The sequence below is a fragment of the Callorhinus ursinus genome, unplaced genomic scaffold (genome assembly GCF_003265705.2).
Source record: "Callorhinus ursinus isolate GAN/ISIS: 27379988/994484 unplaced genomic scaffold, GSC_fseal_2.0 scaffold7, whole genome shotgun sequence".
In the NCBI taxonomy this organism is placed as follows: Eukaryota; Metazoa; Chordata; class Mammalia; order Carnivora; family Otariidae; genus Callorhinus; species Callorhinus ursinus.
Genome location: NW_027397069.1, coordinates 11798081 through 11814120, shown reverse-complemented (window position 1 = coordinate 11814120; position 16040 = coordinate 11798081). Strand labels below are relative to the sequence as shown.

The window sequence follows — 16040 nt, the reverse complement described above, 5'->3', positions numbered from 1 at the left end:
ACAACAGACTAATAATATGAGTTTTAATGAAAATGCTAGAAGTCATAGATGTACATTAATGTTGGGTTTTGAGGTCAGTGGAGTGTCTGTTCTGCCAATGGTCAAAGCGTTGTTAGGATGAGACAAACAATAAGTAATGTGAAACAAAACAATTCCAATTGTTTGTTCATTTGAGGTTGTTGATTGCTATTCCTTTTATAGACCTGCTTTTCAAGTGGAATCTGCAAGAAAACCAGTGTTTATAGTGACAGAATTAATTATGATGAAGTGTGGTAGGATATATTATCACATGTTCCTACTGTAACCATGTGAGGGGCAATGTTTCTCTGGGAGCCTTATACATCCCCACCCTTGTTGACTTTGGACTTGGCCTGATTCTTTTTTTTTTTTTGCCCCCCAAAAATGAGAAGACAGGATATAGAACATGTCTCATCAGTAGCTTTAAGAACCATTTTTTTTTTTTGCTCTTTATTTTTGTCATAAGAATGACATGTCATAAACAAGATCAGCTTATTCACCCTGGATCTCCACGTGAGAAAAGGGTGGAGCAGAGGTGAAATTGTTAATTCCCAGTAGTGAACCGGAGACATTGGTAAGAAATAAGTTCACTAGTGAGAAATACATTTTTATTGTTTTAAGTCCTTGGGGTGTTAGGGTTATTTGTTATTGCAACAAAGCTGACTAATGGAAATTTTGCTTTCCTAGTTTGTACCTGGGTATCATTCTCCACTGGATTGCTTCAAAAAGCCCAGAATAATGGTATAATTTGTCTGTCTCTCCTCCTGGTGGATCCTATCTCCACCACCCAGAACAGACACATTTTAGGTTATAAAGAAGACTAAAGGAATACAAAATGCGGAGCCTTTTCCTCCATATGATGAATATGTTGTCATTCTTGAAATTAAAATTGGTTTGTCTCTTTGGAGGGGCATAGCATGCATGGAATAAATGCCCGTGATCGACACAGCAATGCTAGCATTCTTTAAAACAAAGACCATGTGCTTTACGCTAATACTTTACAATACGAGAAAGGAGGATATCTGTACAATAGATTATATAAATAGTTTATTCACTTTCAGGGTATAAGAAGCTATTATTGACTCTTTGGACTTGAGTGTTCTTTTGTGAGCCACATTTTGTAATTGCTTGTGCTCTTTGGCAGACGATATGAGCCCCTCATTCCCTAAAATCTTTTAAAGTAATTGCTGACTGCGGAAAAACTGATTAGTAAAGCAGAGTTGAATAACTGGAGGTCTCTTGCCACGAGGTTTTGCCAAAATGATTCACATAGGCACTGTGATGTAGGCCTTTGCAACTTCCCTTACTTTCCTTTGCATACTTTTCCTTTCATACCTTTCCAGGGAAGATTTATCATTTCATATATAGTGAAATATAGTACAGATTATTTTCAGGTAGTGTCCCAAAAGCAAAAGCCCCAGGTGAAGTTCTATAGGAAATGTGCTTCCTGGAGAAATGCTGACATGAAACATTGGCATCTTATATAGAATTATAATTAAACAATCAGGTCCTTGCAGGCAGGATATTTATGAATGAATCTTCATACTGTTTTAGGGCAAACTGCTGAAAATCAACACATTTTGCCACCTGAAAGTGAAATCCCCAACCTGAAATGAATTACTAGAACAGGTTGATTGTGACTGGAGAACATTCTCTTGAAAGAAGAATAATATGCAGGCAATGTGACCTCCACATGTGGCTGTCATATTAGAGATGACAAATGGGGACATTCCAATGGTGTCCAGATTGCTCAGATCGTTTTGTGTTATGCAAGATGGGATACTTACCTTAAAAAAACAGCCCTTTCAAAGTTCACAAATTGCTGAGCTTTCAAAAAATTATAATAATGAAGTCAACATGTAACCTTCATCTACACTGTAGAAATTTAATGCCCCCTTTTAGCTTGCAGTTCAACTGCACCTGAATTTGATTTTTATGAGAGTGTCCTTATCACACTACACTAAAATTGCACTGTAGTTGTCAAATAGATCAACAAACTGTGTGTAACATTTGTTGATATGACAATTGGTGATAGGTAACTCCCAGCAGACCAGCATACTGTTGAGACATGACCCTTTTATTCGTTTTCAAATACTCACGACAGTTAAGGTAGGTTAGTTGACAAACGATGTTTCAAAGACACAGACAATAAAAATCAGATTTCTAGATTTATATATTATACTCTATATGTATATATTGTATCTTACATATATATTATGTACTGAGAAAATACGTGTATATTCAAAATCCTACATACTGACAAGAACAAAAATTTGTCAAGTGTGACTTTTTCCACCAAAACTGGGTGTTTGCAGTCATTTGAGATTTTTTTTTCTTTTGAAAACGCATCCCAAATGTAAAAACTATTGAAATGTTTGAATCTCATTTAAAAAAAGAAACAAATAGCATCAGCTGTCTTTGGATATAAAGTAATAACTTTCTTTCAGTAACACCTGTACTTGCTTTCCAAGATGCACTTGTCATTTTAGCTTAACAACTCCAAGATCCTTTTATTGCCATCTGTGTCTCAGGCAGCAGATATTTCTGGCTTATAGTTGGAAACAAGAGTCAAAGTTACAGTTGAAGTTGATTAAAGATGACAACAAACTATAACCCTATACAGAAACCAACAATGGCATGTTTTACCTTGAGAATGGATTTTTTTTTAATTTTATTTTATTATGTTATATTAGTCACCATACAATACATCATTAGTTTTTGATGTGGTGATCCATGATTCATTGTTTTCATATAACACCCAGTGCTCCACGCAGAACGTGCCCTCCTGCATCACCAGGCTAACCCATCCCCTCACCCCCTCCCCTCTAAAACCCTCAGTTTGTTTCTCAGAGTCCATAGTCTCTCATGGCTCATCTCTCCCTCAGATTCCGCCCCCCTTCATTTTTCCCTTCCTTCTCCTAATGTCCTCCATATTATTCCTTAGGTTCCACAAATGCGTGAAACCATATGATAATTGACTTTCTCTGCTTGACTTATTTCGCTTAGCATCATCTCCTCCAGTCCCATCCATGTTGATGTAAAAGTTGGGTATTCATCCTTTCTGACGGCTGAGTAATATTCCATTGTATATATGGACCACATCTTCTTTATCCATTCCTCTGTTGAAGGGCATCTCGGCTCTTTCCACAGTTTGGCCATTGTGGACATTGCTGCTATGAACATTGGGGTGCATATGGCCCTTTTTTTCACTACATCTGTGTCTTTGGGGTAAATACCCAGGAGTGCAATTGCTGGGTCATAGAGTATCTCTATTTTTAATTTTTTGAGGCACCTCCATACTGTTTTCCAAAGTGGCTATGCCAACTTGCATTCCTACCAAAGTGTAAGAATTTTTTTTTCCTCTTTTTCCACAGCCTCTCCAACATTTGTTGTTTCTTGCCCTGTCAGTTTTTGCCATTCTAACTGGTGTTAAGATGGTATCTCAATGTGGTTTTGATTTGAATTTCCCTGATGGCTAATGATGATGAACATTTTTTCATGTGTCTCTTAGCCATTTGTGTGTCTGTTCATGTCTTCTGCCCATTTTTTGACATGAGAATGGACTTTTTAAATATGAAACCATGGAAGAAGGTGTAAAGTTCACTTATTGCGTATAATAATGTGTCCAAGTAACTGGTTAATAATGAGCTTAGCTTTATTTCCCTAAGATAATAATTAATTACTTATTCCAAAAATATTTGTATAAGTTCATAGCAAAGTAGCATATGTGTTTATATCAAAATATTCATTTACTTAACCAGTGTTTATATAGCTCCTATTCTGGGGCTAAATACTAGATGCTAAGGATTACAGCAGGAGGGAAAAAAAAAAGCAAAAGAACAAAATGATCTGCCGTTGTGCTAGATTCTAGTGGCGGGGGGAGGTATAAATAATAAAGAAAAAAATGAAATATGTGTTTGGTCAGATAATACTACATATGCAGAGAAACATAAAGCAAGGATGGGATAGTGAATTAAATAGGGCAGGGGAGTATTTTCAGTTGGGCACTTAGGGAAGGCCTCCCTGAAGGTGACACTGAGCTTATCATCCCAGGCTGAGAGAAGTACCAAGGGCAAAGGCCCAAGGCCAGAGCATACTTGGAGTATTCCTTGAGCTTTAAGAACACTTTTGTGGCTATGGTGGGTGTTGTGACATGCAGTAGGAAATAAGGCCCCTTGGAGAGGCTGGGAAGAGCCTCTGGGCTTGTGGATAAATGAAGTTTTTGAAATGTTCCCCAAGTGAGATGGGAAGTTACAGTAGAGTTTCATAGATCGAAAATGTTATCTGACTTGTTTTGAGGATAGATTATGGGGCCAGGGTGAAGAGTAGAAGCAGGAAGAGTAGCCAGGAGGCTATTTAAATAATCTAGGGAGGGGAAGACGGTAGCCTGGACCACAGTGGGGTCATGAAGGTAGTGAGCGTCGTCAGATTCTACATATATTTAGAACTAGAGGATACAAGGTTTGCTGACGATTTGCTTTTTGAGTGTGAAAAAGCGAAGGAGTCAAGGATGATGCCAAGTTTGAAATTGTTGCTCATTTTTTGCCTGGCAAAGCTAAAATGAATGATCTCTTTCAGAAGGTAAACTTATGTCCTAGGAGTTCTTAAGCAGAGTGGGTTTGTAGACAGAATTCACAGATTCTGCAGTCTGGACTGGGAATATTTCATCTTACTATTTTTTTTTAGAAATTTAGCATTTTCTTTCATTATTAATGTAGATAACAAACAACTGCAGAATTAGCAATATCTGTAGCTTCATCACCAGTAGAATTCACACATATATTCATATTGCATTACAATTGGTGCAGATATCTCAGAATGCGAGTTACACTCATCACTACTTCCCAATAATTATTAGCAATTAGATCTGCTGCCAGACCTTATTATTTAATGTGTGAATAAGGCAACACATCTATCACAATTAAAAATATCTTGGTAACTTCAATTTAGCATAATTGTTTCTTCTGTAATTCTGTGTGTTTTATTTTAGGGGTATATTTTAGACATTATTCTGAGATTTCTATGGGCTTCAGGAAAATAACAAAGGGGTCCATGGCACAAAAAGTTAAAAGCACTGCTTTTAACCACATGCAATAGTACACACATTGGAGAGTATGCCAGTGTGCACTCTCATAGGTAATGTGGATAGTAATAAAATGATCAATGATTGTGTACTTACTATCTGCAGGTACATTATCTAAGTTATTTCCTATAGCAAACCTGAGGCAGAAGTTATCTCCATTTTTTATAGAAGAAAATTGAGGCTTAGAAAGGGTAAGTAACTTCCCCTAGGTCATACACCTTGTAAGTGAAAATTCAAATTCATGTCTTTTTCCTAAGTGTATGCTCTTAACCACCAAAATATACTGCTATCCACCATGGAAGTATCACAACTAATGATATTAAATGGTCCATAGGAATTCGGTTTCAAGAAGCAGAAGCTGAGGCACTCTATCACTCTATAGCCACTTGTTGGGGAGAAGGAATAAAATAAAAGCAGCAAGGGAAACATTTTTCCTCCTGCCAAGAAAAGATTTCCTTTCTTTTTTTGCATGGGGGAGGGCAGTGAAAATAGCATTATTTTTTTTCCTGATTCTTTAAATCATGCACATTCATTGTAAAGTATTCACACCATTCATAAAGATGTAAGGACGAAGGAAAAGATCCACTGAAATGCAAGTCTGTGAGCCAACCACCATTAACAGTTTGGACACCAACCAACGGTTCATACATCTCTTTATATATGTATGTATGTGTATATATGTTTTGGGGTCAAATATTCATTTTTAGAATGACTATTACCCCCCCATCCTGTCTTCACAATTGTATTCCACTCCTCTACCCCAGAGCCCCCACTCATCGGAAGAGCCATGTTATTCACCTAACGCATGTTCTCCCCTACAGGGGAAGGCCTTGGAAGGACACAGACAGGTTTGAGGCAACCATTGAGTGAGAGTACGTGTGGGTCAGCATATAAGGGTGCATGCCAGCTATGCTGCATCCAGCCTGCCTGGGTCTGGCCCACTTACCAGTGCTCATGATCCAACTTTGGGCAATGTGCTTAAGACCTCATGGTCTTACTTTCTTCATCTGCACAATGAGGATAAAAATACTTTTTACATGGATGAGTGATTTTGAGGCTTCAGTGAGTCATTGCACCAGAACTTTGTGCAAGGGGATATGGTCAGAGTTCAAAGCTGTGGCTATTGTGTTGCTGTCCGGCAGTCCCACTGGGCACCCTTCATCTCAATGGGTAGGTCCAATTCATGTGTAAGTGGTTCTTGGTTGATTGGAGACAACCAGCAGGAGAACCCAAAGTCCACCTTCAACCCCAGCATATTAGTAACATTCTCCGTATTTTATTTATAAAGGACAACATTGTTCCAGTTTCAGACTATATGAATATACAGGTGATATAAGTCATAGGACTTACACAAATTTGTTTTTGGGAATAAAATAATGCATATCCACATGAACAGTCAATTTTATAGTGAGGGGGTAAAAAACATCTAGTTGGATATTTTGATAAACTAATTTTTTCAAGTATTTCATTTCTATTTCTCTGACTAGAAACTTGTTTAAAAAAAACCCAATATTTTAGGTCAGTCCTACCTCTCACTCTTAGATTTTTGTGTGCTCCAGGGTTGCCCAGGGGCTATAGAGACCAATGCTTTTTACTAATTGCCGTCAGATTGTAGTTGAATGAGTAAATCACAAAAGAGGAAAAAAAACTAAAGGAAACAAGGCATAATTTGTCAGGTAAGGTCCTTCCACAGCATTCTACCATTTTGCTAAGAATCCGAGCACTGGCAGTGATTTGATCAAGTTTAGTATATTATGAGAAAAGCATAAAAGGAGAGATGTTACAGAATTCCAAGGAAAATATTTACTCACTAACTAAAGAGGTTCACACCTGTTTTCACTTGATCTGTGAGCCTCACTTAAAACATGTTTTCATTACAAATCTGGAAAATGTCAGAGAATGAACTTGGAAGGTAAGAGGGTTGGAAACTATTCGATTCATTAAAATAGAAATGGATGTTGTATTCCTGGTTTTTCAGTGATGATTATATTTTTTGCCCCTATAAGTTTGTAGGCAACGAGTGCCTTGAATTTAGTGTTCATCGTTTAATATACTTATTTTTATTCATCCACGCTGTCTCCTCATTGAGCATTTAGTGAGAAAGCATATTCATGACTTAATAGACTTCAAACGAATCTCTCCTCGGCCTCCAAATGTTACATACCACCTCATGTAGTACATTCCATCCCCAGGAGTGTGCTGGCTGGCCTGCTTCACTTCAAAGCCATAAGGCTTTTCAGACATTCAGTATTCCTGAGTTGAGTATTTCTCAATAGATCAGCATCTTCCTGTTCTCAGTGGTACATTGAATTTCTGTCTTCAGAAAACAGGCATTAACGATTCCTGTGTCCTTGTTGTGAGTGGCAATTGATCACTTTAAACTGTGTCATCACGTCAGGTTGTAAATATGGAATACATTACTTTTCACTAAATACATTATCCTGTCCATTTCCGCATTGAAACCTACCTCCTGCGTTTCAACCTGTTAGCCTTTTGAAATTGGCCTGTACTTTATTTCCCTTAGATTTAGCTACTTCGTTATTTTAAAGAGTTTTTACCTTCTCTAAGTTCGGAAATTACACTTCTTCGGGATCCTTTTTTAAAATACCAAACAGGGGCACCTGGGTGGCTCAGTCGGTTAAGCATCTGCCTTCGGCTCAGGTCATGATCCCCAGGGTCCTGGGATCGAGCCCCGCGTCGGGCTTCCTGCTCAGCGGGGAAGCCTGCTTCTCCCTCTCCCCCTCCCCCTGCTTGTGTTCCCTCTCTCGCTGTGTCTCTGTCAAATAAATAAATAAAATTTTTAAAAAATAATAATAATAAATAAATAAATAAAATACCAAACAAGGTCTTTCTTGAGACTTATCACCAGAGGATATGTATATACATACATATACATATATATGTATGTATGTATTATTATTACTCAAGTTTACCTTAATGTACTATTTCCACTGAAAGCCACTTCTTAGTCATCTTAAAAAATTACGTGTGTATCCATGTCCTAGAGTTACAGCTCTATTTGCAACAGTGATCATTTAGAAACAACCTAAATATCTAACAATAGGTAGTACTCACATGCATTATGGTATTTTCATATTGTGTAACAGTCATGCCGCTGAAGAGCAAAGTTTATGTTTTAAGAAAAGTTAATGGAATAGGAAAACATCCGATGTATTTTATTAAAATAAATAAGCAGATTATAATGTGTTTCTGTAGTAGGATTACAGGATAATATTTAAGGCTCTTTAGGTTGGCAGAAGAATTAAAGGGAATGAAGTGTATTAAAATAGTAATAATGGTTAACGATCAGTGCGGTGAGGTTGTGGGTGACAGATTCTGTTTCTATGTTGTTTTGTTTTTCCTCTGTATTGTCAACATGTATTGCTGTTGTAATCAGGAGCAACTAAATTAATAAATAAATGATGGTCCAGAAGCTGACATTTCTTTCCTGCATTCTTTCCCCAAATTAAGTAGTTTGGTGGAACCTAGTCAAATGCAGTCATATTCAGTGAACCCTCTGATTAAATAAACAGCCAAAATTCTTTCAGAATTCCACAGAATTTTCCCTTGAGAACAGGTCAAAGCAAGAGAACAAAAGCAGGGGGTTGCAATATTGGGTTATAGAAGAACAAGAACTGGAAAGGTAAAGGGGGTGTGGGGGTGGAGAGGGTAAGAATGAGGGCCAGGGTGGGGAGCAAGGAGCATGTAACCACAGAGCCTGGCCTATGGGCAAGGGCCAAAGGAAAGAATCTCACCTTGGAACTTAGCTCAAATTCTGTTTTTGAAAATATCCTGATGTTAATTGTTCATGATCACGTCCAAGGTAAAATATGGTGAGATTCTACTGTGTTCTTTTGCTGGGTGTTTTGTGAAGGACTAATGTTTTAAGTAGACATGAAAGCATGAAAAATGATTTTAAAGATTTGTATTGGAAATGCAGTATGTGGATCTGAACCAGAGGTTACATAGTTGGTTATGTACCAGAATGACTTCCAGCTAACAGAGAAGAAATAAGAACCATTGTTCCTAAACCGATAGAAGAGCCCCATGCTTTTGGCAAAGGGGAGCCAACCTTGGAGGCATTTTTGGCTTTTTTAATAACCCAAGAATTGATCATTTCTCAATGAACAAGCCCTTGCCTGGCTTGCCAACAAGTAACAAGGGAGGCTCACTGGACATTTGATTGAAATCTAATCTTGCTCTACAGTGTTTTAGAATGGCCTTGTGTTTTATCTCACCCTTCACTGTCTGGGGAAAATAATAGGCTACTCATGGGTATATGTTTACAAGTAGAAGACATGGTTTATTTCTCAATTCAGAGCACTTCTGGATTTATAATTAGTTGCTGGGAAGTAAATAATGGTGTGCTTTATTTTGAATTAGCATGGGTAAATGGTAACAAGAGATATATCTTTTCTATTCTTGAACGTGTCTGTGCATGGCAGTTCTTTATCATCACACTAAAGCACACATCTGCTGGCCATTTCAAGGAAAAACAAAATACTAAGAAAGACAAATCTAGCCCACATCCCCCCAAATCCTCACAGTTTGCAGAAGGGAAGGTGCCCCCAAATATGATGGAAATTATTTCTGTTGGAATGGTAGTCTCGGGCGCCTGGGTGGCTCAGCTGGTTAAGCAACTGCCTTTGGCTCAGGTCATGATCCCAGAGTCCTGGGATCGAGCCCCGCATCAGGCTCCTTGCTCAGCAGGGAGCCTGCTTCTCCCTCTCCCTCTACCTGCTACTCCACCTACTTGTGCTCTCTCTCTGTCAAATAAATAAATAAAAAATATTTTAAAAAGAGGAACGGTAGTCTCTTTGGATATTTTAACATGATTTTTAGTTTTTAAAGAGTCTATAAATTTATAAGCGAACAGCAACAACAAAACCCAAAACTATTTTCAAAAGGCAACCTCCTTCTATTAGTAGTGTAGAATTCAGGAATAAAAAGAGGATTCAATTATAAATTAGAGGTACACTTCTTGTCATGTCACATAATATGACCACATAAAATAGCTTATGATTTACTAAAGGTCATTAATCACATTGATTAATGACCTGAATTAACTTGCTAGGATTTAGTAAAATTTGTTGAAATGGTCCCAGCTTAGGTTTGTAGTTTATATTCTGTTTTTTCATTAATAAGTATAAACTGAAGACGCTTTCCATATTGGAAGAGTGAAAACTGTGGATTGTTTGTAAACTAGCCAACAATGTACTTTAGTCAGTTTTTCTTGGCAAATTCACATTTAATGTCATCCATCGCCAGAAATCTGTTCCATAATGATGTCATCAGCGTTTGGGATGAGAAAAAGCTATGAGAAAAAGCTGAAAGAATGCAGATGGGGAAGTAATTCCTGCATATTTCATTGACCATATGTTTCCCCCTTCCTGACTTATTGGGCTAGCAAACTAAAATCCTCCTTAGAATCTTATAGTCTTTAAGTTTATTTTAAATTTTCCCCCATAATGAATTATAATGGTAATGTTTTCTTGTTAGGCTGTTTCATTAAACTATTGATTAGGTCCTATAACTTGTGAGAAACTTATCATTATAATTTTAGATAGAAGTGCCAATAAGTTTAACTGCATCCCTGGCATCCTGTATCCCGATGTCCGATGGAGTAGGGGATAATCAGGCTGTTTGGTTACCTATTGTCATGACATGAAGAAAACCAAACCACAGATGAAACTTATGCTTGGAAAGCAGCGAAACCCTCCTTGACCTTGGAATGGCATTTATGCTAAAACACAGGGCTAATGCCATGTCAATATAAGCGTATGTGACACTCCCATTAAAAAGCATTCAGTTACCCTAGAGACCCACTGACTCATAGATTCTCTGTGACATTAATGGGGTTATCAAGATACAGTCTTTGAATTTCTTTGTCCATCTAAATTTAATAAGCTGAACTATGTTTAAATACCATGTGTGGGAACTAAACAACTGGGTTAATTATGTGCCCAAATATATGCAAAATTATATTTTATATGTCATTCAAGCATTTATTTCTTTAAGGTTGAGAAACATTCTTATGTGGATAAATGTGTAAATGCTTTTTTATAATATGGATGTTCCTTTAGTAAATTGTTATTATACACCTATTGTGTATAAGGATGAGCCCCCCTGACCTATGTCTTCAGTGAGGATACCATCTATAGGGGAGATAAAATACGTGCTGAAATGTCTACAGTACAATGTAGAAAGTGGCTGGCTTTGTGAAAAATTTAAAGGAAAAAAAAAGGAGCTGTTGGTATTCAGAAGGAGATGAGGCTTAGCTGGAGAAGATTATTACAAGGAGCTCATGGGAACTTGGGGATAGCCTTGATGCTGAGGCCTGCTGAGACTAGGTATAATTTAGGAGGCGGATGAGCTGAGAGTTTTCTCCCACCTGGGTCATCTCACTCTGCTCTGAGTCATGAATGTTCATGGGGTCCTTCTCATCATGGTTACACATTCATTCTGTGATTCTTCCATTACTGTCACTTCAATTCACTTACTTCAAGTCACAAGTTACTCAAACTTCAGTTTATTCAGTATTTCAATTCACTAATGGCTTTTCCATGCTCACCGTTCAGTCTCAGCTCCTAGGACCAATAACCTGGCTCTCTCTGTCTTTCTTTGTTCAAAGTCCTAAGAAACAATCGCGTGGGCCAACTGGTCACCACTCTGAGTGGGCAACCTGTCAGTTGGTGTCCTTGGGTCAGATGCCCATCTCTGGTGCAGTCACCTCCAGGCAGCAATAAGAAAGCAAATATCTTACTGCATAAACATGGTCCTCATTCCTTGGGCAGGGAGCATGAGGAAGAACTCCTTCCCAAAGGTCCTATGGGTATGTTGACACCTATCTGAAAAGTGGTTCAGGAAAGGAATTATGGAGGAAAGGATATATAACTATCCTCATCGACACTCTTGCCTCCTTTCTTTTTTTTGGTAAAATGGCAGAGGTGCCCCTTATATCCTTCAAGGTCAGCCCATTCACCTGTGCCCATCCCCTCCCTCCTAATAAGAGACCCTGCTCCTTGGATTCCTTTTTCTTTTTCTCTTTTGAATTTCTGATAGGATCTAAGTTAGAGCAGAACAGAATGGAGATGGAGCATGATCTTTAAACAATCCACAGCTCCACATGCTAAGAGAGTTCATGGAGCTCACTTGTAATCATATATGATAAATGCATAACATTTCTCACGTATCTTGTTGCAATAAAGTTACTGAAGAGAAAAATCAATTTTTGAGTGTTGAAGTTACCAATGTATAAGAATGAAGTGATGGCAGTATTTAATATAGTCATAGAGGAAATAAGGAAGAATTCTCGTTACTGAGCTTATAACATAAAATTAGCAATATATCCTGGAGTGGGAAGTGATGTGTTGTGATCCTCTGTGATTATCTTTGGCCTTGTTTAGCTGACACTTTATTATCTTTAAACTGAGTCACAGATACTTAATGGTGTCTACACTTATGATCTGATATAAACAGTATTCTACATAGACTAATAAAAAATGTTTGTACTACCACAATCTAGCAGAGAGGATCAGTACATAACGTGCTGACCATGGTATTTTATTTTAGACCAGGTCAGGATTCCTTTTACTCTACTTCAAGCATTAATGTTCATTAAATAAATACTCCATGTGTTACTTTGTAGCATACACCTAAATGATACAGAGTCACATGATTGAAAGGTACCCAAAAATTGTGTAGTAACAACACGTATCTAATGTCAGCTTCCTTCTGGCTCTTGATGTCTTTGGAGCTTCTTTGGAATCTCTTCATTGTTGGAAAATACAGCACATAAAAGCTTGGTCCCTGTTCATGGAAAGAAAAATTCTGTAAATGATTTTGTGTTGATTTGGGCATCATTATTTTTCCTTTCAAAAATTTTGAGAGACCCCGTACTTGTATATAATAAGATCAATAGTTGATTAGTGACTTTAGCCATCTCTTTCTACATAATCACATGACCAAGTAATATCAAGTTAAACCATATGAATCTACTGTTTTTGTGGGTTGAAGATCATCATATGTCAGCAACTTCATATGGTTTAATGTAGTATATTTTAAAAGTTATTTTGTCCAGCTCTTTTCCTTAACTTCTTTTTTTATGAACACTAGTATTTAAAAGGGTTTTAGCTCATTTTTCTGAAATAGACTCTAAATCAAACACAACTCATGGTATTTTTTTTCATTTGAATGGGTATAGACAATCTACAGACTGTATTTTCAGATGTCATGAAAAGGTCTATGAAAGAGTGGTGAGATTTTGATTCCCTGCTGTTTATGACAATGGTTAGACTCCTAGGCCAATTGAGCTTCTGTTAAGTTTTATGAAATTTCTCTTTGGCTTTCTTCCTTAAGAACTCCAGAATTATTCTGGAATGTAGATGAAGTACCCCATATGTATATAGTTAAAGGCAGCTGTCTGCTTCAGTTAAAGAATCCTGAGTCATTAACTTTATGTACACCAGAAATCTATTATTATAGGAAGAAAGGGAAGCAACTCCTGTCATGTGGTTGAAATGCAATATTTTAAATATCCAAGGTCTTTTGTAACTTTATTTCACAGTACATTATGGGCTTCAATATCTACATATAGTTTGGTGACTAGATTCCCATATTTTAAGATTTGCATATGTTATCTTCCTTCAAATAAAATAATGAACTCTTCAGGAATAGATATTGCAGTGAAGTTATTATCTTAGAGAAGGAAAAAAGGAAATAAAAATACTTTATGGGCAATTCATATTTTTCATAATTTTCAAGAGTCAAATTATCAAATAATTGGATCCCAAAACTTTTGCTGCTATGCTTCAAATACTCCATACTAAATCTTTATTTTTGGCTAAGATCTAAGGAATCGGAATTGAAGTAAGGTAATATTCTTGTCCAAAACCTATAAATATGGTTTGATTGTCCCAAGTAGATTTTAATAAAACAACGTGAGAAATGTTATGGATGTATCTACATAATGGGTTTCCAAAATAAAGACCCTTACCATCAGGCTCTTTGCTCAGAAGGTAACTGAGTTTCAAGAAAGTCTATTATAGACTTCTTAGGAAATACTTGTGACTTAGTGAAGTGTCAAAATTATCTCAATCTGATACAGCCAAACCTTAGAATGAGCCTTCCCTGTAATCATACTCCCCAAAGAAATGGAAAAAAAATCCAGAGCTGTGAATTTAAATATGTAATATATACTATATTCGTAAGTATATATACTATATATAAATATGAAATATATATATATGTACACTTTGTAACACAGTGGGAAGACAGGGAAAATAGAGGAAGAATTCAGTTTGATGGTAGAAAAGAATAATGTCAAAGGCTGTATATCAATAGCAAAATTCTGACCATAATTTTTGGAAACAAGTCTTTGATCAAATCCATTTTCCAAGACTGTCCGTAGCCACTGAGTACTCAGATGAAAGGCCACATATGCCTGTTTTTTTTTTTTTTTAACATTTCTAGTCAATTCAATAATTGGTTAGGGTTAATAGACATCCTAAGTATCTTAAGTTCATTCCAAGTACTTGAGTGCATAAAAGATTCATGAGTGTACCTTTGGATGATTGTATTCTGTTCTCAGGCCTGCCATCATTTCCTTCAAAATCACATTTTTTTTTAACCTGCTTCTGTGTACTCTGCTGATATACTGTCAACACTCATAATTGCAGGTTAGCAGATGTTCCTGCTTTAAGACTTCCTTGGAAGATGTGCATTCATAAAGAAGTGTTAAGTATATGTGAAAAAATGAAAGAAGTCTGCAAATATTAGAGCTTTCCTCAGTGTCTACATCTCAAGAGCATGTACAAACTCAGGAATGGCCACTCACAAACCATTTTTAAGTCCACGCTGCGGCATGTTTTCTGTTTGGTCAAATAAGGCCCAGGATGTTTGCATAAGATATTTAAGATGCAGAAAATTATTCAGATTGTTTTGTTAGAAAGTCCAAAACACCTGAACCTTTTAAAATCTATCGGTAGGGTTCCCTTCAATTTTTTTTCGTCTAATTATTTTAGGAAATAAAGAAATGCTTTGTAGATTCTGGAAATTTTGCTTTGTGTAGGGTCTTTTTTTTTTTTCCTTTAAACAAACCAGAGAATTTATTGAAAAGAAAAGAAGCCTGTCTGTTTCAAGAAACAGCTAAGCTTCAGGAAGGTCAGTGGTGTAGATAGGCCTTGGAGGCAACTGCACCCAGGGACTTAAATGTCACTTTTCTCCTGTGCTACAAAACTCACTTTCCTTACAGCATGTAAATCATGGCTGCAAAGTCCTTTTGACTTATAGTGTACAGGTTCAGCTACCAAGGAGAGGCAAATGACTGTTTCAGACCCTCATTCAGAATTCCCTGAACATAATCCATACAACCACAGACACTCAGCTCCTTCCCAAAGGGACACCACCCAGACTAGGCCTTGCATGTGGAAGCAAGGAGGAATGCCAGTCTTTAATCTCTCTGGGTGCTATCCTTGCCCTACCTGTTCAGGCCAGACATATCAACATCCTGCAAACTAAGGGCTACGTCAATGGTTCTCAAATCTGGCTGCCCATTAGAATCACCCTGGGGAGCCATTAACAAATGCCAGTGCGTGTACTCCATTCCAGACCAATTAAGTCACAGTCCTTGGGCATGGGGCCTGGACATCAGTAATCTTTAAATGCTCCCTGGATGATTCCAGTGTACAGCCAGGATTGAGAACCACTGGGCTAAATGATAAATTTAAACTTAATGGAGGAAAAGCAATATAACCACCATAACCACCATTAAAAACCCTGTTTAAGAAAAGGAAAACCATAGAGAAGTCCTAATTGATTTCAGACATTTTAAATCTGTTAGAGTTGACTTTTTCCAATAACTGGCTCATAAGAAACAAATTAACAATACATTTTGCCTCTTCCTGTTTGTCTAATTTAAAGATTTTATAGAAACACCTTA

The 16040-nt window shown here is 37.1% G+C and overlaps 1 protein-coding gene across 2 annotated transcripts in view; it reads left to right on the top strand.

Annotated features, from left to right (window-relative positions):
- The window catches only part of GPC6 (glypican 6), a 1079188-nt gene that overhangs the window by 365188 nt on the left and 697960 nt on the right, over positions 1-16040 (top strand). The gene's annotated exons all lie outside the window — the stretch shown is intronic.